The sequence below is a fragment of the Rhinolophus sinicus genome, linkage group LG07 (genome assembly GCF_036562045.2).
Source record: "Rhinolophus sinicus isolate RSC01 linkage group LG07, ASM3656204v1, whole genome shotgun sequence".
NCBI classification, from domain to species: Eukaryota; Metazoa; Chordata; class Mammalia; order Chiroptera; family Rhinolophidae; genus Rhinolophus; species Rhinolophus sinicus.
The window spans coordinates 126,700,731-126,727,305 of NC_133757.1; the positions used below are offsets into that span (position 1 = coordinate 126,700,731).

Consider the following 26,575-nt stretch of genomic DNA (forward strand, 5'->3'; position numbering starts at 1 on the left):
ATGCCATTAAAATATCACACAAGAAGAACTACTCCGTTCTGTGCCTCAAAGTCACCTCGTTCACAATATAAAGAATGTTGACACACTCCATGAATGTTATGTTTACAGCACAGACACAATTTCAAGAGGAAGATGAATTGTTTAATATCACAAATGTATACCAGCCTCCATTTGCCACCATTGTGAAATTATTTCTAATTTATGAGTTTCTCTGAAATCACAAATGGGAACATCAAGATAAGCAAGAAAACAGATGTTTAGAACTACTGGGAATCAATACCTAATTATGCAGGCATCTACTGCATTCTTCCTGTCTGAGAAGGAGGATCTGACAAGTTAATTAATTTGTCTTTCCTCTTATCTGAGCACATCCATCACTCAAATCCTACACCCTTTCTCTGTCAGTATCTCCACCTGCCACGGCAGGAATACAGCACCCCCACCCCACCCATGGCACGCTGATGCAGCTGCATCGTCTTTTGTGGTCACAGGCTTGTCCTAGACTGAGGACTGTTTCCTGATGACCCGAAAGCGTCATCACGGGTGTGAATGTTTAGCCTACAGATGCTGCTCTGCCAGGAGCGGAGCGCCTGACTGTCAATGAGGACCCCGCCTGTTCTTTGCTCCATGTCCTCTTCCGCCTGTGCCCATGAAACGTCCCCTCAAAAATGTGGTGCCTCTGCCTGGGCAGTAAAAGCTGTGTCGGTGACAGCAGTCCATGGGCTTCCCATCATGTCTGGAGATTTTGCTAATTCCTCATGGTGACTTCATGCCCGTCATGACTTCTACATCCCAGAAGAAAAAATAGACTTCTGACTTAAAGTAAATCTTGGCAGAAGTCGTGTAATGGGTAGCTATAGGCTTTCCAGGTAAAGAATCAGTGCTATCTACCATGGCTGAGTAGTTAGGAAAGAAAGAAGTATGGGTCATCTGACTAAAGTCCCACTGATTTAAACCTCTTCCATCCACACTCAGTAAATCGTATCCCCTCAAGCCCTAACTTCCGTCTTCACTCCGTCTGGAGCCCACTGGCTACGGCCCATTATCAAAAGCCAATCTATGAGTCTAAACTCCTCTGCTTTTCTCTCCCTCCATCCGTCTAATCCTTGGAGAAACCCCAACTGTCTTCCTTCTGCATGTATGCTCCTGACACCTCGGGAAAACACCAGCCACACCACATGCAGTGTTGACCAGACAGACTTACACTAACGACCGGAAATGTCAAATCTGCCAACAATGTTGCCCAGTAAAGCTCACATATCCCGCACCTTTGTGTCCTCGCCCTGGATCCAGGCAAAGGGTTCTGGTTTCCCCTTTCCTCATCCATCACGCATCCCCACGCTTCTGCTCAAACAGCAGTATCGCCTTATACCTTAGTGAGGGAAGGAAACTGATCAGAGCCAGTGTCACCGACAGCAAACAGCCCCACTCTTCTTCCTGCTGCACTGGGCGACTGGCCCTGTTCTCATATCTTGAACCCATCTGCACCCCATTCCTCCTGCTATTCCTGGGGTCCCCGTCTGCAATCTCCGCTGGAATACCCTGCCGAGTGCCAGCTCCCCTCATGCTAGGCGATCTATCCCCGCGTATGTCAAAGGGTTTTAGTGCTTTCCACTGTCAACCTGTCTGTGTAAAAATGATACAGACCATCTTCTGGAGCTCAAACTGGTGGACACGTGGCAACGTCATTCTGGAAGGAAGTGACAGGGAGCTGGTCAAGCTTTCCAGTTAAAGCTGGGGTGGAAAGCAGTTCCTGCAGCTTGCACCTAAAGGGAGAGAGGTTTGCAGCGGAACTGAGCAGTGGGGTGAGGCAGATGTTTCTGACGATGCAGCCCCATGGAAAATCAATTTCTGATCTCCACTTTACCCTGTGGAGTCACACACCGATTGGCAGTGTTTTTAGATTTATTATAACTTTATTTTTGAATGTAGGGCAATAAAAGACTTACACCTTGAAAACTGAAGTGTGCAAAATATTGGGAAGGACAAAGAAGACTGTGCTGCATTTCTTTTTGACAAGAAAAATGGTTTAATATTCCTAGCACACATTCCTCACAGATCCCTTTCTACAGAATCCATCAGTCCATGAATGTCACTTTTGTCCCAATTGTCATTGATCCCTTCTGGTAGCTCTATTACTGTGGGGCACTAACGCAGGCTTTGACACAGCCTACAAGAACCGGAGCAGGAATCTTGCCTACGTTCATTTCTCAGCTTACACCAGTGTTAGCTAATGTTATTGTTTTCCTGTTTATTTGCCACCAAAATTTTTGACAATGTTACAAAATAGATGATCTAGAACTGGAATCTTTTTAAAGAAAAACATTTGGAGCCATATCTGTGGAAAAAACAGCAGAAAAGTGTATGTAAAAGGTCACGAGGCTAACTAAAACATCTTTAAACGATGGTATATTTCGCTCCAAAGGAGGTCTAGAATTTTTCAATTACTGAAAAGAAAGAAAGAGTTTAAGCTTCTATTGTCTAAGTTTGTAGACTTCATCTTGAACTACTTCATCACTTTTTAAACTCAGTCAAGATAACGTGATTTCTGATTATGCAACTGAGATTATTTTTAAAAGTCAGGATGTCCTCTTCCTAAATGAATTCTTTCTCACAACTCTGTAACTTACTACACAATTTTGTGGAACAAATAATTAGCCTGTTTAGTACTTTCTCTCACAAAACACGATAAATCTAAGCATCACTTTTTGATATCACTCTTACAAGATACAATTCTTGTCTGAATCAGGATATTCTGCCATTTAGGGTTTGTGTGTGTTGTGCTCCATTGAGTCAGCCCCTACTTCAGGTGGCCCCATGAAGAAGTGACGTCCCATGTCCTATCCTCACAGCACCGCTGGGCTCCTGGGGACTCAGCCTGTGGCCCCTTTAATGGAGTCCGTCCACCTCATGTCTGGTCTCCCTCTTTCCGGCTGCTGTCTTGTATTTCCCCGGCTTTACTGGGAAATAACCCTGTAAAGGTCCCTGTCCAAAGAACCCCGCATTGTCACAATGTGCCCAAATATTGATTTAATTTGTAAGATAAATATATTCATTTCCCATGGCTACCACAACAATTTACTACCAACTCATAGCTTAAAACAACAGAAATGTATCTTCTCATAAAGAAAATACTCACATGAACTTAAAAATACATTTCTAATGAAATAGGAATTGACAAAACTGTTACATAAATTAAAAGCGGAAACTTAGAAAAATGACAAGAACAATTTGGTAAAACTATGTTGTTATGTTACCATTAATTTTGAGTTGCTGCCTTTTGCTGTTTTCCCTGAAAATAAGACCTAACCAGAAAATAAACCTTAGCATGATTTTTCAGGATGACATCCCGTGAATATAAGCCTTAATACGTCTTTTGGGGAAAAAAAATTATTATAAGACCCGGTCTTATTTTCAGGGAAACATGATATGCTTTCTTTTCTTTTTTTTTAATTTAAAATGTGATAAGTAAAAGGCATGAGTTTTACTGTAAAATGGCAGGTGTTTCAAATGAGAAAATAAATTTTCCTTTAACTTATAAAGCAGTTGCCAGATCAAATTGGAATTTTCCAACAGGTAACTTGTGAGTGTTATGAAGACTATAATTTTCAATTGTATATTTTTCAAATAGGCCTTATTTTCAGGTTAAGCATGTGCAAAAATCCCTTCTCCTGTGAGTAAACAGCAAAAATCCCTTCTCCTGTGAGTGAACAGTTCTCGCTTTTAGTTTGTACCAGCTGATTTCAACAATTTAGCCACATGTAGTCACTATGTTTACATATACAGTCTATAAGCACATATGCAGCAGAGAACGCCAATAATTTCAGAGACATGTTCCATTTGAGGCAATTAACTCACCTCAAAAAAAAGAGAAAATCATGGTTTCTGGTAGTAATTAGATTGGGCCCAAAGATATGACAGTAACCCCAATGTACTGTCCATTGAATAATATAATAAAAATAAGTTAACAGTTTTAGGATTACATCAGTTGAGTTAAATCAAGACATTGATAATCACCAATTTTTTGTGACTTAAGGCAATAGAAATTTCTTTCTGTCTTAACTGATATCAAAAGCAGGTGTCTGCTCTGTGGCAGGCGTGGCAGAGACTCGGGCTCTGTTTCACACAGTGATTGGGGAGTGGGATGCATCAGGATTCCTGAGATTTTCAACATGCGGCTTGGAAACTGTCCATCCACAGCCTGGAGGCACACAAGCAATAAAGAAGACAAATCTACACCTTAACATCTTCAGCTAGAAGACAGCCGCTTCTGATGCTTGCTTTTCACCGTGACAACATGTCACCCTGCTTAGAAATGAGTAAGGAACACAGTCCTTGTTTGGTTTGGTATTTGAGCCCAGACTATCACACCCCACGGAAAGAGCTTTCTCCATCTCTGGTTACCTCTGCCCCAGGGAGCGCGCTGAGACTTGAGCATGTACACGTATATATGATTCTGACACCTAGACTTTCAAGCAAGTGGGTAATCTGCAAGCAGTGACGTGGAGATGCTTGTGACCAAAGTGGACTACTGTGGCATTTGGGCAAAAGAGCACACCGGCCAGACAGAGACCCTGGCGATGCCGAACAGTTGTGTAAACTGTCCAAGAAATGGAAATAAAGCATTTGCCTGGCTTACACAAGTTTCCTTGTTGCAGGGAAAACGTAGTAATGATACACAAGAGGACAGCTTTACTATTCCACGACGCCCGGTTATTTCACACTGTGACCTCTCTCTCGGGCTGTCCAGCCAGGAATAGACATTTCAGGGAGCTGATGGAACCGCCAGAGTGGTGGGTGGTGGCAAAGCAGGTGCCCAGTGAGTGCGATGACACAGGAAGATGCACACAGACAAAGGGACTAAGGTAGCTCCCCTTCAATCATGTGAATCAAAGAATTACAACTACTTTCATCTACAAAACATGAGGTCCTACTGCATACATATCACACTTCTGCAGGGTTAAATTTGCAATGTGTTGTCAGGATTGCAAACTTCTTTTGGGCTGATTTGGATGGAATGAAACACATATACCATCCTAACAAACATCTCCCAAACCATCGTGAACTTTGGAAACGAGAAAGGGATTAACAGTAACGTATTTCATATTTATGTTCTTTCTATAACGGCTCAGTTATTTTCCCATGAAGAATTTATTATGTGCACCCAACAGACGTCAGTCGGACTTTTAATAAACATTGCTGAAAGTACTGTAAAGAATGCCATCCAGTACCATGCACTCCACAGCTGGGTTTTTGTCATTGCCTAAGTGACAGACCTAATAACCCTTGTCGCAACAACAGGAAGAAAGAGACGTAGCACGCAATCTTTTTGTGGTTCAAAAGTTATGATTAACAGTTAGTGACAGAGAAAGCAGAAAATAACGTGTAACGCAAGGAGGTGTGAGGTCATCAGAAGGAAACTCATTAAGACTGGTGACCATTTGCTCTACACCAGTGACGTTCGCTAGACAGTCTGCCCTAGGGATGCCAGGACGGGCAAAGCTGTTCTTCATGCTTGTTAATAACCACAGCACTGAAAGGCGGAAACTGAGCATACGTCACAGTCATTGAATTCCTGATGGTGATGCATTATTAAGGGAGCATAGAAAGTAAAAGTCATGCATTAACTCAGTGAAGTTATTGCAGATATTTTCCACTTGACCTTTTTTTCAGAACTAGTGATTATAAATTACTATTAATTTATGTTGAGAAAATCAACTTCACAGTACCGGTGTTGGATTTTTTCAATTTTTTAAAGGAATCTATTTTTATAGACTATTTTCCAAAAGTGAAATTTTGTACATACTGTGTTTCCTTGAAAATAAGACCTAGCCGGACCATCAGCTCTAATGCGTCTTTTGGAGCAAAAATTAATATAAGACCTGGTCTTATTTTACTATAATATAAGACCCGGTCTTTATAATATTATATAAGACCAGGTCTTTAATTTAATATAATATAATATAATATAATATAATAATATAATATAATATAATAATATAATATAATATAATAATATAATATAATATAATATAATATTATATAATACTGGGTCTTATATTAATTTTCACTCCAAAAGACGCATTAGAGCTGATGGTCCGGCTAGGTCTTATTTTCGGGAAAGCAGGGTATCTGTGCAGTTTGGATTTATCTTTACAATATTTTGAAAAACTAAGATAAAAGTTTGAACATCTGAAAGAAAACAGACTGCGCGTTTCTGCTGCTGTGTCATCATTGACAGAAGCGCTGCACTCTCCAGATAGAACGGTGTGTTTCTCTACTTTCCTTTAAGTTCTATCCCTTTCTGCTGCTAATGTTTTTTTTATTTTTCTTTTCTTTCCTTTTTTTATTTTTTTTTTCTAAGTTCTGTTGTTAGGAGACACACAGGGAAGATCACAGTGGCTTCCTGATGAACTGATGCCGTCATCACAATGGAATACATAGTGTTATCCCTGGGGACAGTCTTGGTTCTGCCATCTAGTTTTAATGTCAACAGAGCTACGTCCAGCTCTTTCCTTAGTGTTAGCATGGTATTTTTTTCTTCTTTTTCTCATTATTTTATTTTTATCTTTGATTCCTTGATATTCAAAGTGGGTTGGGGGCCATGGTTCTAATGTTTATACATCTGATTAACTCTGACTTTTACTATAACTATCAGCGTGGCCTTGTTTACCAGTAAGCACCATCTCAATAGTTGTTCTCCACAGTTTCCCACGAGGCAATCTATAGGCAAGGTGTCCATCCAAGAATTAACATTGAATTTTAACAGTTGACCAGTCCACATATTGGAATACCATTATTTTTGTTTATCTCTGTGATATATTTGGATATTCAATCCTCTACACTTAATTATTTCTGACACCAACCAAGCCCCCAAAGGAACGTATACTGTGAGGTACTAAAAAGGATCTCTGGAATCACATCCAATTGTGAAGATTAAAAAAAAAAAAAAATGGATTTTTATAAAATGTCCAAGCAGGTCTTAAACCTTTCAACAGTTTTCTTTTAGACATCACATTAGTTCTTGGTGTTCTCGCCATGACATTCTGCCTACACGCAGAACTGGAATAAATGTATTTATTATTCTTTTCAAAGCAGGGATTTAAATACATTCCATGAAATTATTTCTACCTTCTCCCCCTCTTCATGGACGATAAAGAAGTTAGGTAACTTTGATGTGATCCGTAAGAGAGTCTTCAGCAAAGGTTTTAAATAACCGGCCCTTTCTACTTATCAGTCAACAAATGGGCCAGTAGAAAACTCTTTTTGTGCTCACAGTTTTAGGAAGTCTGCCATCCCTGAAACAGCTCCTGAACTCTTAACATTCCTTATTTGCTTGAATACAACTTAAAGAGTTTATTTTTCTCAATGTAATCTCATTACAACAACTTCCTAAAGCACATTTTCTAGAACACATATAGTACCAAATTTATCTTTACATAAACTTTTATTCTAATTATAAAGTAAATAAACTTTCAAAAGTCTTGGGAAAATAAATAAAAACATAAATGATTTTTTAAAAAGGCTAAACTAGTTAAATCCATAGTGTAAAATTAACCATGATTATTTGTTTGGTATATATCATTATGGTCTCTGGGCCTGTCTTTTTCTCTCTCAGATTACATAACCAAACACACACACACACACACACACACACACACACACACACACACGAAATACTATCTCTCAAAGAGAACAGATAATAAACAAAATGTAACACACAGTCACAGTTACAGTTACTGTAGTTCAAAAGCTGCATTAAATGCTTTATGAATCTAATTTATACACAAACGACCCATTGATATAGGACCTATTATTATCCATCATCCAGAGACAATAAAATTGAAGTTTGGAGAAATTATGTGTCAACCATATTTAAATATTAATAAATGGCGAAGCCATGTTTTAAAACCAGGTCCCCATATTTCTAAATAATGTTTATTTGGGTTATTAGACATTACAGCCATACAAGTTCCATAGTCGGTGTCCAAGAATCTAACTTAGCTTGTCTGACCTTTCTGTATTTAGGTGTCCCTGTTTTTCATGCGTATATGTCAGTTGGCAATAAATGCCATGAAAGGGTATTTCTGGATATATCACCTGACTATGACTTAAAAACAAAGTAGTATAAATTTTAGGCCACATGTAAAGAATTTCTTACACAGTACTATGTGGTCTTCTAGAAAATGTATACTATTTCCACTATGTCAGAACATCCTGGTTCCAGCTCAAACCTTACTTGCTGACTCACCAAAATAGGAATAATATGCCTTATGTGTGAAACAGGAGTTGGGGACACACCTGCAGTGTGACTAGGCTACTCCCTGGCCTCTTACTATGAGTATCTTCCAAATCATCATGCCATTGATTATTGAGATTGGGGCACACTGGTGTGTCCCACTGAGAGTCAAGGCTGGCCAGGGGTTAAGGAAGGGCTGGGGTGCTGAGAAACATGTGTGGCTATAAAAGGCCAACATGACGGTCCTTGTACTGGTCAACGCGATCACAGCATTTTCCAACACAGTCACATCCGGGGGTTCTAGGTGGATATGATCTGTGGGGAGGCGCTATTCAACACTTTACACCTTGTCCGCTTCTTGTCTGGCCAGGAAACTATCCCTTCCTGGTTCTGCCTACTTTGGTTGCTCTCTAGTACCTTAAAAATGGTTTTTATGTTGCTAACATTTTTCATTACAGTTTGGGATGAATGGTGAGTTTCATACACTCTACCTTTCCATGCGCACACTGGACTTCCCATTCCAATTTCCTCTTCGCAAAGCTCCCTCTAGGGGGCGACTGGTAGATGGGCCATCTATCAGATCGGTTCCCTAGAGCGTCCTGCACCATGCGACACCCACGGTGAAAGTGCCAACTGTGCATATCCGTTACAGAACCAAAATGTCACATTGCAGTGGTGTACTTGTGACTTTGACCACCACAAAGCTGAGTGCATCTTTGAATGCACGGTGCCTTATTCAGCATCAGTGGATAGCAGGACCTCAGAAAATACGTATCTAATAAATGAGTTTGCAGTTAAATGAATGATACAGAGAAAAAGACAGAATTAGAATGATCTCTATATTATGAAGACATAGAAAATCTGCTGAGATTTATAAGAGCAAGAAGAAAGCAAAATAATGAGATCTGAGTCTGATTCTAACATGGCTACTTTAATGAAAATAGCTAAATCTAATAAACACCAGTTTTGTGTGAGGCAACAAGATAATTATACTACACAAATTGTGTATTTTAAATTTCAAATTAATTTCATGAGACGTTATCCCAGCTCTTTGTTTTGTCGATGACCTGACTCCTAGAGAGATCACAGTGTCAGAGGTGACCCAAACCCCACTACTTGGAACTCTTGCTGTGCAAAGCATATAGTCATTTTCTCCCATAGGCTGTGATTTGATTCTGGAATTAGTTTTCTTTTCTTGACCATTTTAATATGCAGAACCTAAGCCTGGAAACAACTGATTCAGTAACTTGAATCTGGGCTAATTTACATGTGAAAATCTCTGTGAATGACACCGGTTTTGTATTTTTTTTGTTTTTTGTTTTTCTTTTTGCTTGCATGAAGACACCTAGGAGGTTTTGCATTCTAGTATATTAGACGGGCTGCTCTGCTCAGGGTAAGAGAGGCAGCATAACGCCGGCCACAGCCGAGCTGGACGGGAGAGCTGCGCTGACAGGTGTCAGGCAGTGGTTAAGACGAGCAGCCAAAACGAAAGAACAGTGGAGTCTTCAATCCCTAAGAACAAGAGACTAAACAGAGAAGGTGCTAACGTTCCATTTTTCCCCAGGGAAGGGTCCAGGTGAGGGTCAGACCCCTCAGAACGGGGGGTGGGCGGCAGGGTCTCACTGAGGCATCCTGAAGAAAAGCCTCCTGTCATTTTATGGCCCAAGGAGTGGAGATGTGCCGAGTACAGGAAGAATGGGGAAGGGACAGGTGTGAGCGCCCTCCCTCCACCTGAGAGGAGGTCTCAGCAGAGGCCCCGAGGGCGGGTGCCTGGGCGGGGAGGCCAGCTGTGCACAGCTGAAGCAGCCTGTGGACCTGGGTCCTGGCCTGCAGGCCCAGCGCACTGTCTGAGCACCAGGTTGGGTGGGGAGGGCCTTTCCCTGGAGGCCTTCCAGGCGAAGCCTTGGGCACTGCCTGCGGTCAGGCTGAGGGCCTGGGGCCAGAGCCCTCCTCCAGCTGCAACATGGTCCTGAATTAGAGGGCATAGTCTCCAAGTGAGCTCCCGCTGTTCTTTATGCCACAGGGAACGGATTCCTTCAGCAAACCTTCCTGAGCTGCCCGTGCAGAAAGCGCCTAAAACAGTCCCGCTGTCATCCCCATATGTGGGTTGAAAGACCAATAAGGCACACGCCACTTTTCTGGGCCAGTGGTCCTGCAGTGCCAAGGGGTTTGAGGCTGCATGTGGAGCCGTGATCGCCACGCACACCTCTGCAAACTCTGGGCTGTGAAATGACACGTGCGTTTTAGACAAGATTTCAGCAAATCTTCCATTTCTTTCCTCTCAGCCTATTGGTGATAATGGTTTGTCAGTTCTGAGAGCGTGAAAGTGGCTTGAAATAAATGCCTAGGGGACAAAGTGGACTGTTAAACTGTTCCCTGCATCACACCCTTTATTACATAAATATGGAATGGAGATGGTTAAGATGCATGTTTTTTGGTTTAACAAAGACCCAGCCTAGCACAATGCCCTTATATATTCCGTAATATGTACAAAAGTAAACAGAATTCTCTGGGCCCCAGGGAAGGGCTTACTCACGCTGTTCCCTAGCAAATCTGAATTTGGATCACTTCCTGTTGAGAGATCTGGGGCTGCATCTCCTATTGTCAGTTTCTCCCTGTCTCCCTCCCTCCCTCTCCCTCCATGTTCAGCGAACTTCCTGCCAGTATTTCTCTCCATGGACCCATGATCCCCCATCAGTCAGAGCCTCGCCTGTCAGTCACAACTCCAAGTCTTTACTTTTAGAATGTAACTCTTCTTTCTAGAGTTGAAAATACAGTGGGTTTTCTATTTATAAAACAATGAGGAAAAATTTTCAAGTTTACTCTAATCAAACTTGGAATATGTTTTAGAAGGCTTTAGACTGCTGGACCTGGAAACAAAATGCCAAAGAAGAAGCTTTACTAAATGGTTCTGCAAATGCACCTTATTACAGAAATGTCTCACCACACAGCTTATTAATTCCATTGATTAATATATTAAAGATATTAGTGGCAGAAGGTTTTACATTTGCTTGGCCTATTTTTCAAGCTGTTGCAAAATCTGTGTCTGTGCATGTGTGTGTGTTTAACTTTATCTATTAGAATATTCAATATTAGAATAACTCACGAGAATCAGAACATTACATTTATAAAGGAAAAGATAAAATATTTTACTAAGTATTCCTCAGACTATGCACTTTTATCCTATTATCTTTATTCTATTAATTCTTGGACTGTGAATTAATTATCCAAAAGAGAGTTTATGTAATTATTGAGAAAAGCACACCTCCATCTTCATTACCTTCCTGACTCAATGGTTTCTACTTCATTTATTTGCTCAAATTAAATGTAAGTATTTAGATATTTACTGAATTATTGCTCTCATTCTGTGCTTTCCTGAGTCTAACGTGATCCGCCCAACATCTCTTTAATCTCCCATTTAATTGTCTGCATGGACCAACACGAAACATGAAAAAGCACTGATCCATGCTTCTCCCGGTACTTTGTTCATTATTCTGGTAAATGAAGCTTTAACATCTTGTATTATAAATAAAATTTTTGTGAGTGCAACTGATATAGGAAGCAAAATTACTAACATAAAGTGAAAACAAATCTATATAATAGATAATTCCAGAAACTATTTTCTTAAGAGCTTTCAACATCAATTTTTAACGTTCTGTGCTCTGTTCCTTTTACGGTACAGCAGCTGAATTAGAACTTCCTCTCAGTTCTTGCTACAACCTTGAAAAAAATGTCATTGACGTATAACGTATGATACATATTATACATGTATGCATATATGTATGCATATGTATATGCCAATGCTGATTTCCCTCCAAAGTCAGAGACTGTGATGTGAGGACAATGTAGAAAACAGACAGAAATCTACTTTCTGGGCCAAAGTTAATGAATGGATTATAGACCAAAAGTTACCAACTTTTGTGGTCTTGATAGACTAGGGGTTTTTTTGTTTGTTTGTTTTGTAGAGTTATTTGGGAATTCATTTCCACTGTCCCCAAGGTCTATTCATTAAACAGAAATCTGCATTACTAGAATATTAAACAGGATTAATTTTAAAACTTTTACAAAGTTTCTAAAACACTTATCTGAAAGTCTCTATCTTGATTTCATATTTTTTCTAGATGAATTAAACATGGCAATTTTTAATTGTCGAATATTTATCTCAAGGCATGTAATAATGTGATATTTCTTTAGATATATTTACTTTTACTTAAATTAAAATAAATAAGTGATAATTGTCATAATAAAAACTTGATTACTTTGTAATATTATATACATTTTCTATTCTTTTAAACTAGAAAAAGGCATTATTTTGCTCTTTTTATGCAACTCTATAGGAATTAAGGATTTTTTTACTCTATCAGTGGAACGTTGAAAAGGCATTTTTAATTTATTTAAGTTTTCAAAGTCCAACTTTCTCCAGAACAACAACTACCAAAATATTCAGTGGATTTAGATGAAATACTGCTGCCATTAAATGTTCTTCAACTGACTAAGCTGAAATGGGGAAAAACTATAAAAGAAAATCTCTTCGTTTCTAAAACATTTGACAAATAATGTTGCATACTTTTCTAAATCTAAACCTACAGTGGAAAGAAATACCAACTGCATCTCAGCAAGATGTTCCACATTGGTAGCTTATGCATTGAAATGCTCTCTCTCTCTCTCTTTCTCTCCCTCTCTGTCTCTCTCTCACGCACATACACACACACACATTCACATACACAGATACACACCTATAGACATATGTAGATGTATCTATATATCACATTCATATGTACATATGTGTACATGGAGTAATCTACAATTGTATGAATGGCAGTTCAGGGCGAGGGAAATAAACGGGGAACCCATATGTTATGTTACTGCATTTGAGATTCTAACTCTAAAAGCAGATATAAATTGCCAGAGATATTTTTATTATAAATTTACTTTCTTATTTGTGAACTAAAGTATATTTAATTTTTCTATGGCATAGCCATTATAGGAATTCTTGAACATTTTAAAATGTGATGATAATATTATGTTTGACTGTAAAATAATGAGACTGATTTCTGGCATCCACAGAAGATATCAAACTCGTGTCACTTAATGTTATGATTGAAGGATTTTTATTATGATTTTGTCAAATGGTGGGGAAACAAATGCTCTATTTTTACTCTTACAAAATTGAAGAATCTGCAATATAATGTAGCTTTCTGGGGAATATATAAGTTTATTTATTCTAAGAAACACTGAATAATACAGTGACTCCCATAGAAAGAAAGGTGTTTTCTTTTGCTTGGAATATTTCAGAAAAGAGACAGGAAAATAATTTCCCTCAGGACAGCTCTATGACAAAACTGAAATTTTATCTTCCTTCCAAATTGGTATCAGCCCCTCTGATGTGATAGACTGGAGCAAAGTATATAAAAATAACATGTTGTGATGGTGTCTGGGGTGTAAGTGCGTGTGTGTGTGTGTGTGTGTTTGTATTTATTCACAAACAAATTTGTGATAGAGACACAGACAGAAAACATCAAAGACTGTTGTAAAGGAAAATGTTTTAAAATATATTCTATTGTGTTCATTTCTGACTTATGTTAATATGTCTTTGTTATTAAAATTACAGAAGATAGCAAGTAATTTAATAGTCATTTTCTTTTGTCAAGAAAATATTTGGTTTGTCATAAAGCATGAAATTGTTAAACGATATTCACATGAATCTCACACATTTCCATCTGAACTAATGATTCCAGAAATGCAGGCTTACAGTGCAGGGGCGAACCTTTCTTTGACTGGAGAAATGTGATCCTGTTATACACAGCTCCCTATAAAAGCCCTTGCTTTCTTGCATTAGGCCAATGGCTGATGTCAGATTTAACACAAATTGCATTTCAGTAGTGGGATAACTCTATTGTATTTTCCCATTAATTACACAGTTAATGTTTTAGTTATTTCAATAGATGTAGAAGTATTTGACAAGATCCAATGCTTCTTCATGACAGTCAACAAATTGAGATTTGAAGGGGACTTTTTCAATCTGATACAAGAAAGCCATGAAAACCCCACAACTAACATCATACTTAATATTCAAAGACACAATGTTTTCCCCCTAAATTAGAAACAAGACAATGGTTGTGTACATCTGTGAGTACACTAAAACTCACTGAGTTGGACACTTTAAATGAGTAAATTCTGTTAAGCAAATGATATATCAATTAGGCTGTTATTTAAAAAAAAAGATAATAAATATTTAAACCAACATAAGAATAGGAAGCAAGTTCAATTTTGATAAAGGAAAGATTCATTTCATGTCCATAAGATGGAACAACTTGCCTTGTTGTTTTGGCATCTGTAGCCAACATTGAAGGAGATCAAATACGTGTAAAGAGCTACATATTTCTAAAGAAAATTGAAAACTTATAAAGACAGATTAATTGCCACATTTTTTAACAGGCCGCCAAGTTACAATGGCCATCAGCATCACTACTCCCAATGCCAAGACGCATTCACAGAAATCATTGAAGTCATTATTGTCCCACTGAGTGGCAACATTTCCCTTCCCTTCCTTCCTGGAAAGGCAGGCTATTTCTCTATTTTCCACGTCATGTGTGAAGGCTCAATTACAGTGACTGGAAGTCATTGCAAAAAAGGTGAATTGTGCACGTTTGTTGTTTTTTGTTTGTTTGTTTGTTTTTTTCCCAGATAGCATCTGCTCATGTGTGAGATTTCCTAGCCCCCATATCTTTCTTTGAAGAAACAAGGGTTGGAAAAATAAGAATCCTTGAGCTTCCTGGGTTTGAAACAGACTATGTGGAAGGTGGGAGGCTCTAAAAGATGAGTGAGTAGATTGTTCCATTTCCTTTTCTTAGTATAGAAAGATCACATGGAGACAACTCAAGCCAGAAGAGCACAGGAATGCAACACTAATATAGAATTTAGGAACTGAAGGAATTACTATTAAAGTAATAGTTTCAATAGGAGTAGGAATAATTGAAGAATAATATTAACAGAGAAAAAGATTTGGGTCAGATAAATTTGAGTTTTGGGTTCTTTGAGGTAAAAGAAATGTGGGGTGGTGATAACACCTGAGGTATAACATCCAGTGGGGACTGAGGTGAAATAAACAAACCAAAATAATGAAGACGATTACTGGAGTCAATGAAGTGTGAGCATGTGCTTGATGCTTTTGTTTCAAAGTATAACTGTCCAGTTCACATACCATTTTTTCCACATATTAGAAAGTAAAATAAAGTAGTTTACAGAGTAATATTTTACAGATAAAGCTTTATAATTTACATGTGATCTTTGTTTTCCTTATTTCTAGCTCCACAAATCTTTCTATAATACCATATTTTTTGTACACCAAATTTAAAGAAACTAATGTTACAAACAACTTGTAAACCACTAGGTAAATATGGTAATATCAATAGCATACTTGTAATATCAATTTGACTAATCTGTGAAGTACAGTGTTTTTTTCACTCTTCTTCTTAAAAAACTTTACATTTGCATAGACTAGTTATATACAATATCAATTTTATAGTATTGCTAATGGGTCAATCAATCCCTTTTTGAAAACCCTGTTGGTTCAAGAGTTCAGAACCCCTTAGAAATAGATACGGGGCTAGGAAAAGAAATGCCGTAGGAATGCCAATCTTTGACTACCTTCACCTTATGGTACATGAACTGGTATCTCGTATCTGCGGGGAAAAGGATTTATGGTTCCACTCGGAGTGAGACAAACTGCCCCTCCAGTTAAGACAGGCGGGCAGCTGCCAGCTTTCCAGGACGTCCTGCGTCTGCCACCCTCAGAGCATCAGCGCAGTGAGGTCTGAGGCCCACACACCTCCCCGCCCTCGGGCAGCAGGAGCCTGCTCCGCGCCAGGCATCCAGCGTCTCGAGAGGATGACAGCGGCGGGCGGTGCAGACGCCAGGCCTGGAAGGCCACCTCCCCTCCAGTCGGCCAGCCGGCGGCCTCAGCGTCAAGGGAGGGAAAGCCAGCGCGGCTGAACAGCGCCTTCCAGGCGGGCAGTGCCACTGTGCCTCACGCAGTGTCCAGGAGCGGGGCGGGGCGTTTCAAGCTGCAGGGATGGACATGGCTCAGCTCAGCGCGGTCGCAGCCGGAGCCAAGCCGCTGCTGCGCGGGCTGAGCCCCCCAACCGCGCCATCCTGCTGCCCGGGCTTCCCGGGGGCTGGCGCCAGTGCTCCCTGCTTATTTGTCACAGATCAAATCAATCGGGTCTAATGTGTTTTCAGGCCATCGCCCTCTTCGCCAGGCAGCCGTGAAAGGGACTGTCGGGCAGGTCCAGCGCTGTCAGTGCGAGGTCGGTGTGCGTCCCATTGACAGGCAGCGTGGGGTCAGTTTTCCCGCCTGGAAAAGGGCTTCCGATGACACGCACATGCTCAGCACTTGCCATCACGTGAGCTTCTAAATGGCACTGGCTGTGCCTCGCACACGTTTGCCCTGAGCCCCGCAACTTGTCTGCACCAGGAATCCGTCCGGTTGACAATCAGTGACGCGCCCAGCGCTTCTCACCGCAGAGCGAACCCAGAACCTCCGGAGCCGGCGTCGGCCCCAGGTCAAAACCTGACGACAGCCGATCCTCCCGCAGCCTTTACAGCTTCCCTTTCTGAAATGCTGTCCTCTGGGATTAACTGTGAACTCACCGACTAACATCATATCATGTGAGCATCCTCGGGAAAGGAGGGGGATGGCGGTGCTTTAAATGGAAAGGGCTGGCACCAGGCTGCGTGTGGAGGGGACAGGCGCGCCGCAGCCACGACCAGCCCGGGCTCCTTCCGCGTCCTGCGGGCTCACACCTGTCAGGTCTCACGGGGGGACAGGACTCGCGGTCACTCCTGATGCTTCGGCGACCGGGAGCTCCCTCCTGCTAGGAGTTCCTTCGCGTTTAGCGCCTGTCAGTGCGGATCCCGCGCTCAGAGAATCAGCCTGACTCAGCCCGCGCCCTCCCGTGTCCCGCAAGGCCTACGGGGGACACCCCGCCCGCCGACGCCAAAACACAGCTCCTGTCACTCGGAACACCGCAAACGGCCGGAGCTTCCGAGCTTAGACAAACATGCTTTCTTCTGCGACGGAGGTGGCGGTGATTAGAAATAACTATACCCACGTGGAGGACTTCGGAGCCAATGAGACGGGAGGCAATAATTTGGTCCTGAGTTACTGGCACAGTAATGGGAGACGCCAGCTGCTTCAAACTGTTTGGATCCAGATGCACGCACTAAAATGTTGGGACAGTTCCACAGATTCCCCTGCGTCTTCAGAACACGAGCGAGACTCTGTGATTTCGGGGACATGTTACCAAGTTAGCACGTGGCAACGTTTAGGACACTCCCTCACTACTCTGACCCGAACGCTGACCTTGACAGCCTGTTGAAAGCCTCGGGCTGTCTACCTGTAGCATGGGCGTGTTGCTCTCACAGCACAGTCCATTACCTCACTTCTTTCCAAGTGTGCGGAACCCACAGGACACCTTCTAACTCCGGATTCTAGCAGGAAGTTTTCATATCCGTGAAGTAACAATGCTTGGATGGGACAGCTGAAACTTCTGCGCTGCCTTTCAGGAATCTTGCTGTTGAAAACGGTCTTCAGTTTCAGTAACAAACATCCCCCACATACCCATTATTCAGCTTCTCCGTTTCTCCAATGGCTTCTGGAATGTGTTTATCATTTATCTGTCTGAACGCGGCTCTGCGCTGCTAAGATTCCTCTAAACATCACACAGCCTCAAAAGTGGTTGCCCTACAGATTAACTCGAAGGTTTTGTGGTCACCTGGACCTTTAACTCTGAGACCTTTCTAATCAACTCTCTATCCACTGGTAGTGTCATTTATTTCATTTTCCACTTTTATGAATCTTTTTTGTATTTAGAAAACAAGGTCAAATCCTGTTTCTGTGACAAACCACAATACAGGAATACCCTTCCCTCTGTCTTGCCAATGGATATATGCAAGAACATCAAACACTTCATGAAACCCACTCTATGCCCAGCCCTGAATAGCTAGATCTAGCTTACTGACAAGTGCATGGACCTCAGAATTCGAAACAAGCAAAAAACAAAAGGATTTCTCTGACCCTGGCACAAGCAGGGAAGAAAGGAGGTGCAATCTAGTTTGTATCTAAGACACAGCGACCATGACCATTAATAAAATGTATGTCAAAGGGTCTCTCAGATGCCACGGAGTTAAAGTGGCTGCATGAAGGCAGAAGATGGAAGATGAAGACAATGAGTGAGAAAAGAGCCTCCAATAAATGGTGCTGGGAGAATTGGAAAGCCACTTGCAAAGGAATGAAACTGGACTGCTGTCTGTCACCATGTGCCCAAATTAACTCAAATGGATCAAAGACCTAAACATAAGACCTGAAATGATAAACTGCATAGAAGAAAACATAGGTACTAAACTTATGGACCTTAGGTTCAGAGAGGATTTTATTAATTTGACCTCAAAGGCAAGGGAAGTAAAAAGCTAAAATAAATGAATGGAACTATATCAAATTATAAAGCTTCTGCACAGCAAAAGAAACTATCAACAAAACAAAGAAGCAACCAACCAAATGGGAGAAAATATTTGCAAACATCGCCTCTTAAAAAACAAACAAGCCAATTAAAAAATGGGCAGGGAACCTGAATAGACATTTCTCCAAAGAGGACATCCAGATGGCAAATAGACATATGAAAAGATGATCAACATCACTAATCATCAGAGAAAAGCAAATAACCACAATGAGATATCACCTCACACCTGTCAGAATGGCTATCATCAACAAGACAAATAGTAACAAGTGTTGCAGAGGCTGTGGAAACCACCAAAGTGTCCTTTGATAGATGATTGGATAAAGAAGTTGTGGTATATATACACAATGGAGTACTCCACTGCCATAAGAAAAGATGAAATAGTGCCATTTGTGACAACATAGATGGATCTTGAGATTATTATGTTAAGTGAAATACATCAGACAAAAAGTCACAAACCATATGACTTCACTGATATATGGGATATAAAACTGAAAGCAACAAAGGTACAAGACAAACAAACAAACAAAAATTCGTGGACACAGACAATAGTTTAGTGGTTACTACAGGGTAAGGGAGAAGAGGTGGTCGAAGAGGGTAAATGGGGTCAAATATATGGTGATGGAAGGAGAACTGACACCGGGTAGTGGACACACAATGTGATACATACATGATGTATTACAGAATTGCACAGTTGAACCTATGTAATTTTACTAACCATTATCACCACGATAAATTCAAACCAAACCAAAAAAAACAAAAATCTATGATTGAGGATGATAGGCCATGGGAAAAATAACAGGAAAGGATAATAAATATCACATTTCTAATCACTATCCATTAAATCATAGGAAAGGCGGTTTGAATATTAACCAATGATTTTATGCACACCAGCACTTTAGAACTCGTGATTTGAGTGAATATATAATTAGCAAGCCCTTCAGACTCTCTTTCAAATAATAATAATCTCAGTCATGCTTCTGTCATATACTGGAAAACAACCAATTTATTGTGAAGTTACAAGTAAAGCACCTTATGCATTTCACATCAGTGATTCAAGATAAAACCTAGTAGTTCAGAGCACGGATGCTAATATTAACATCCTATGGTTAAAAACTTTGAGATCCTGAAAAAATATTTTTTCTAATATAGACAAATAGTACATTCCTATTTTGTTAAGTTTGGGGTGATGTATTTTGACATTTACTCTAATGGTGTACGTGGTGCTAGGTGCTTTATCAAACATACAAAAATACCTGGTTTAATTGAATTGTAAATCAATCATAGGTAACAACAACAAACAGGGAATAACCAAAGTAATTTACATTAGCATTATTCAAAGGACGATGGTATAACTGCTTTTAATGATAAAGTATCAATCATATATAGCACATCAAAAATGTGTTTCTTTGTAGATTATTATTTAAATTCAAGAGAGAAAACAGATATTTTCTTTTCATTTCTTTGAGCTTTTCTAATTTGAGATGATAAGATCTGCATCTTCTTTCAGGAAAGTGATTGTTTATATGAATGACTTAATGATTCACGGAAAAATTTTGACTTATAGGAGGATTTGTGTTCTCTGACTTTTATATTCTTCAAACACAGTTTGTAAGAATTTTACTGCAAGCTCAATGTGATTTTCCAAAAAACTAAATTAGAGCTTAAATAAAATAAACTCGTAATCTAGGTAAAAGTAAAACATATCAGTGCACTGCTACTTAAAAATAACTAAGAACTTTAGGAGTTAACCTTAAGTTATGAAATGTTTACCAGGAAAAAGTATCTACTTTCTCCTGAAGAGTTAAATGCATCTTAGCTATCCTTGGAGTACTGGTAATTCTTTCTCATTTGAAGGGAACACAGTTGAAACTGCAGAACCACGGAATGCCTGTTTCCCAGGTAAGTGACCGTCCTTGACAATGCCTCCCTAGGAGGAGGCTGGAGAGAGCCTGCCCCTGCTCACATCACCTCACAGGCAAACACCCTGTGACAACCAGAGCCGACAGGCTGCTCTGTAGGATTTCCTAACAGGTACGTGCTCAGAAGTGCCTTGAGGCTGGGCACACTGCCATCTCTCTTATACAAGTAAGAAAACTGGGACACATGCAGTTGGAGTGACTGCCAGCAGGAGCCAGATTTCAGACATTTCACTGCTTTAACCTCAAGTACATCCTCAGAATATAATCCTACGTTCCGATGTTTTCTCACTCTACATGGTCATTGTTATCACAGATTATAATAGTTATTTTCAAATTGTAACTACCACTTAATTCAGAAAAAACAGTATTATTTCTATTGATATACTGAAGACACTTAGGGAAAATAGTTAACGTATTTTCTTCTAATGCAAAAGAAATGACCAAATATCATAGTTTTTGGTGCCACTGTTTTGAGGCATTTGAATGCAGGTTTTTAAATTGTATAGTTTAAAAAACATTTATGAAAGTGGGGAACTCTGTTCTTAGCTTTAATGAACTTCCCAACTCTGCAGAATTAGTTCTGCTAAACACACCCCAAGAGATCTGCCTCATCATCTTCTCATTTAAATCCTCTTTAGTGACATGCCACTTACCAAGGAAGTTATACAGGTACTAATGGTTAGAATAGTCTTCATCACAGGTGTTTTTAATTGGCCTAACAATAAATCTTATTTGTACCAATGTCACCATCTACTCAAGTAATAAGCCATCAGCCCTTCACACATGACCTCGCTGTAATTATTCACGACCTATAGAATCCTTTCATTTGCTTATTGAGTATCTAGGCTGCCAAACCAACTTTTGTTTAGGACATAAATATTTGCTTCCTAGAGTGTATTTCAACTTCTTTTTTATTTCATTGTTTGGTTCTATTTCAAGTTATATTTTCAGGCAAAAATATTTTAAAAAATAATCCTTTGACATCAAAAATGTATCCTCATTATTTTTTAAGACAAAAATATTAAAGTCTAACAAATACAGAAAAGAGAACACAAATCACAGAGATGTTGCTTGAGAGAGTTTCACAAAGGGAGCGCATCACCTGTCGTCCAGATTCCAAGCCCTGGAGATGCCCAGCTCACAGACCCCACCTCGGAGGCCGGATCCTGACTTCAGCGACACATTGAGTTTTCCTGTTATGGAGGCTATTTACCCAGAATTGTGCAGTATCTCCTCTTTCGTGTCTGGTTTCCTTCGCTCAGTATAATGCTTGTGGGATTTTTTTTATGTTATTTCTTGAGCACACATTCATTTAATTGCATTCTCTTTTTCTGAACATATCACAGTTTATTTTTCTGTTCTATTCTTTATGGCATTTGATTTTTTTCCAGGTAGTATTCATTTTTATGACTAATGTTACCCCTCATATGTCTGCTTTTGTGGCACTTGTGCATGTGATTTGGGGGTACCTTCCTAAGAAAGAGACAGCTGCATGTAGATCCTGTGCACGTCCACCATCAGACACTGTCAGTCCCCAAGTATCCACTAAAATGCCCAAGTCCGTGACCTCCACACCACTGCCACTGCTTAGATGTATCCACCTTGGATTTCAGACAAATAATTCTACATCATAGCTAGAGAGAGTAGTGCAAAGCAAAGGAACTAAGCACAGCATATGCAACACAGAATCGTTTTAGATATTACACCTGCTGATGTTCACAGCTATGATAACTGAGAGGGTAAATAACCACCCTTAGATGAAACATGAAACAACTGACACATTTATAAACAGCATTGTAAAATATATAGACTAAAAAAATCCAGTCACAAGTGTTGCATAGAGAACATCATAAATTGCAACATAAGCCCTTCAAGCAGTTTTGGAATATTTTGCTTTCCTTATTTAGCACATGATTCAACTTGATAGTGAATGATGCAGAACAGATTTACAATGACAATATCGTATTTTGTTACGTCATTAAGAACAGTGCCACCACTTTTCAGCTTCAACGAAGTGGTGGAACAACGCATGAAAGTATATTCACTCGTCATGTTGAACGCAATGGTAATGGACGTGATGCCATGACGACACTGAAGCATAGTGACAGTCATTGTGCAGCTGTTGTCAACATTGTGTAATGTATTATATAGAAACAGAACACAAGTTTCAACCCAAATGTATTATTTTGAAAATACCCACATTCAAATGTTATCAGTACTAAAAGAGCATGAGAATCTAAGAAAAATTAATATTATAAATAGATGTATGTATACATTCACTTTTGGAATATTTAAAAAAATATTTGAAGTAAACCAAGGTAATGATCTTCATCTACATAAAATATGCCTTTTGCTTATTGGTGTTACAAACTTTGAGGATTCTCCTAAGACTGAGACCATTTCCAAGAGAGAGAATATTTGGAAAAGAGGGAATAATTATAACTCTAAATCCCACAATTATCTTATTTATGACCCAAATATAAATTTCAAAATCAACTTTCCTTATCTCTGTTTTGGATTAAAAAACAAAACAAAACAAAAAAAAACTATCTCTATAAGTAAATCTTAAGATACTGAAATAGGTCCTAGCCCTTTCAGGGTTCTACATCACATATGCAAGTTGAAAAATTAAAATATACACTAATACAACCATGGAAAACGTTATTATTACCCCCACATGAAATTTAATATGATTCTCATGAAGAATATCGATGTAGTTGCAGAAATAATCAAGCAGACACCTTGCTGAATAACATACAGCTCATAGGTTACATTTCATCTTTGTCCGTGCCGGGTGCCGGAGGACTCAATCTAGCATTATCATTTTTTTCAGTGTTAAAATGTCACACAATATATAAAATTTGCGAACATTTTAATAGAAACTATAAGAGTTGAGCTAGTAAGCATTGAAAATGCCATAAAATGCCATTACACTTTTTATTAAAGATCTGGAAGTCAGAGGCCAGATCTCAGTGACCGGGCTCTCTCCAAGCGCAGGTCGGCCTCAAAAGGCCACCGTCCGGTGGGTGAAAGCCCTCAGCCACAACTGATCTGACCAGGGAAGCGAAAGAGAAACACTGCCTGGGAAAGCTGGGTGTCCTGAGTTTGGGCAGCTCTTTACGGATAGAATCTATGGCATTCCCCTTGCCGCCCCCCCTAAAAAAAAATTACCACTCATGTTAAGAATATGAGCAAAACCAAGAGAAAGCAGAGAAAATGTAAACCACTCCATATATGAACCAAATATCAAACTATCTCCAGGGACATTGAAAGACTATCATTATACTATTCAAGTCAATATAGAAAAATATGAAGAAACTGAAGACTCTCACTAGAAAATAAAAAAATCTCTAAACATCAAACAAATGTTACGTATAAAATTGTGAAATTAAATATCTGAAATTAAGGACTTGTTTGATGATTGTAAGAGCAGACTATGTACCAGAAAATACAGGATTATTTAACTGGAGTATTAAGTCAATGCAAACATAAAAACTGAAGAACAGAAATGATAAAAATGATGAAAACACCACAAAGAGATACATGGAGGATTCAGCAACAATGGAGAATAAATGTGTAGCTTTAATCCTAGAACAAGGAGAGGATGAGAATATTTAAACAGGTAAACACTGATAATTTTTCAAAATTGAAGAAAAATATCAACACACAGATTTGAGAAGTTCTGTAAATCTCAAACAGTATATATACAAAGAAAACTAAACTGAGGCATAGCAATATGTGTGTTGTAAACCATAATCAAGTGTGAATGGAAAATGATAAAAGTGCAGAGGAAAAAGAAATCTCACCTGCAAACCGTCACTGGCTGAAACTCCAGCATTAACATCTTCTTAAGTATGTGAAGGAACGCACCTTATAAGAAGAAAAACAAGTTAACAGAACATGAAAACCATTATCCTTGATCATAACTGAAGAGATGTAAAACCTGGAAAAAGTCTTCCAAGCATTTTATTTGAACATATAGCATCTGGCTTTAAGTTCGTGCTGAGTGTAAACCCCTGCCTTACCATCCATGGCTCATTTATTATTTCACTTACCCAGTGTTTATTCAGTATAAGCAACGTGAAAGACACCTTTCCTTGGATCTGAGGATACAATTAGAAAAACACGGAGGAGGAGAAAGAAGGAAGAAACAGGAGAAGAAATCAGGAAGCGTTTCAGAAGGGAGGAGGAAAAGAGGAGAGGATGAAGTGGTCCATGTCTCTATTGTGACTGTTAGAAGAGTTGAGGAATAAGATACGAAATGCATTATCAATCATACATTATAATACATGTTATAAAGGGCAAAACAAAACATGTCTTTGAATAAAAGAGTTACATGTTATGTGTGTGTGTTTGGTGTTTACTTTCCTAAGTGGACAGAAGAGACTTTTACGTGAATAAAATAATCATGATGAATTGTAAAGTGAGTATTTTTGCAGTCATTTTCCACAGAGAAAGAGTTTGGTGGTGAAGGCATGCTCCATGTGTTGCAGGAAGGTGCTGCCAAGTGAGAAAATGAAAGCAGACCAGACTGGAAGGCTCCCAACGCGTGTTGGGCGAGTTAGGTGAGATCAAGTTGAAGAGACAGACAGAAACCAGGTAATAGAGGGTCTGGTAGGTGTTTTGGTTTGATCCTGAGTAACTTGGGAACCTATGTCCAGGAAACTGAACAACAAAAAAAAGATAAAGAAAAAAGCAGCAGCAAGGAAACGGCCCTTATTGTTCCTCGTCTGTGTCCCTGTCCTCTGTGTGTGACTTGCCACGCCTCCTATCAGGACGTGGAGTCACCTCCCCACCTTTGGCATCTGGGCCTGCACCGTGCGTGTGCCACACTGTCAGGCCTCGCCTTTCATCATGGAAACACGTCTGACCAGCTTTCTGGAGAAGACGACGTGCATGGAAGCCAGGACGGTACAGTTGCTCCAGCTGGGGCTTGAGCATCTCACCTAATGGAGCCCAGTCAGGATCCAAAAGACAGTCAGGCAGACCAGGGGTCAGCACCCATGAGCGGGGGACACTGCTCCGCTGAGCAGGGTCAGCAAACAGAAACGACACGTTCTCACTCTTCTCAGCTGCTCGAGTACGGGATGGTTGGTCACACAAGAGCTTGCTGGTGTACAATGGCATCATTTTGCACGTTAGAGACAATGTACACTTGATGCTTCTAAGAGAATGCATTGGCGACAATGAGTAGAAACAGTATTGAGTTCTGTGGAACACTCCCGTGGCCTATGTGAGGACTTTGCAGGCTTAGCGAGCTCGGTGGCCATGGAAACGGAGAGTAGGACAAATCCGGGATGCAGCTGGCTGTTGCCATCAACAGCACGTGCTGAGGCAGGGTCTCCCCGGGCAGGGGAAGGGATGGATGCCCTTAACTTCTAGTTCTCTCTCTACAATAGCTGAGTAGATCACGGTTAGAAAACACGACAGAAGACCTGGGGGCTCTGGCGCCGGGGAGGGGAAGACCAGGGCTTCACTTTGAACATGACGTGTGCGTTTCTGTGGAAAGCAGGAGACACCTTCTCCAGGAGGGTCAGTCCTGGTCCATGATGGCAAGACGAAGGACAGATTCTGGTTTGGCACAGCTGGAAGTCCCCGCGAATTGCAAGGACACACGGTGGCCTGTCCCTTTCTGGAATCACAGGGCCCAAATTCCAGGAGGAGGGCTACTTCTAGGTATGGCTCCATTACCATATCCTACTCGCACACTTAATGATTAAAAACTGTCTATCACATACCAGCTCAGTTACCTCAGACAACTGAAATGGTTGGGCTGTTTAAAAATAATATGCTTTTTGAGGACAGGTGCATATACATATAAATAAAATTTTTGTCACATATGAATAAAATCTACGCTTTTTTTTGTTTTGGCTTTGGTTGTCTGAGGCAAAAATATA

At 40.0% G+C, this 26,575-nt stretch overlaps 1 long non-coding RNA gene across 1 annotated transcript in view; it reads right to left on the reverse strand.

Annotated features, from left to right (window-relative positions):
- LOC141572839 (uncharacterized) overlaps window positions 1–26,575 on the reverse strand; it is a 173,729-nt gene that overhangs the window by 26,443 nt on the left and 120,711 nt on the right. The window contains exon 4 of the long non-coding RNA XR_012498332.1: window positions 24,485–24,548. This is a non-coding gene — a long non-coding RNA (uncharacterized LOC141572839). The remainder of the gene's footprint in view (window positions 1–24,484; window positions 24,549–26,575) is intronic.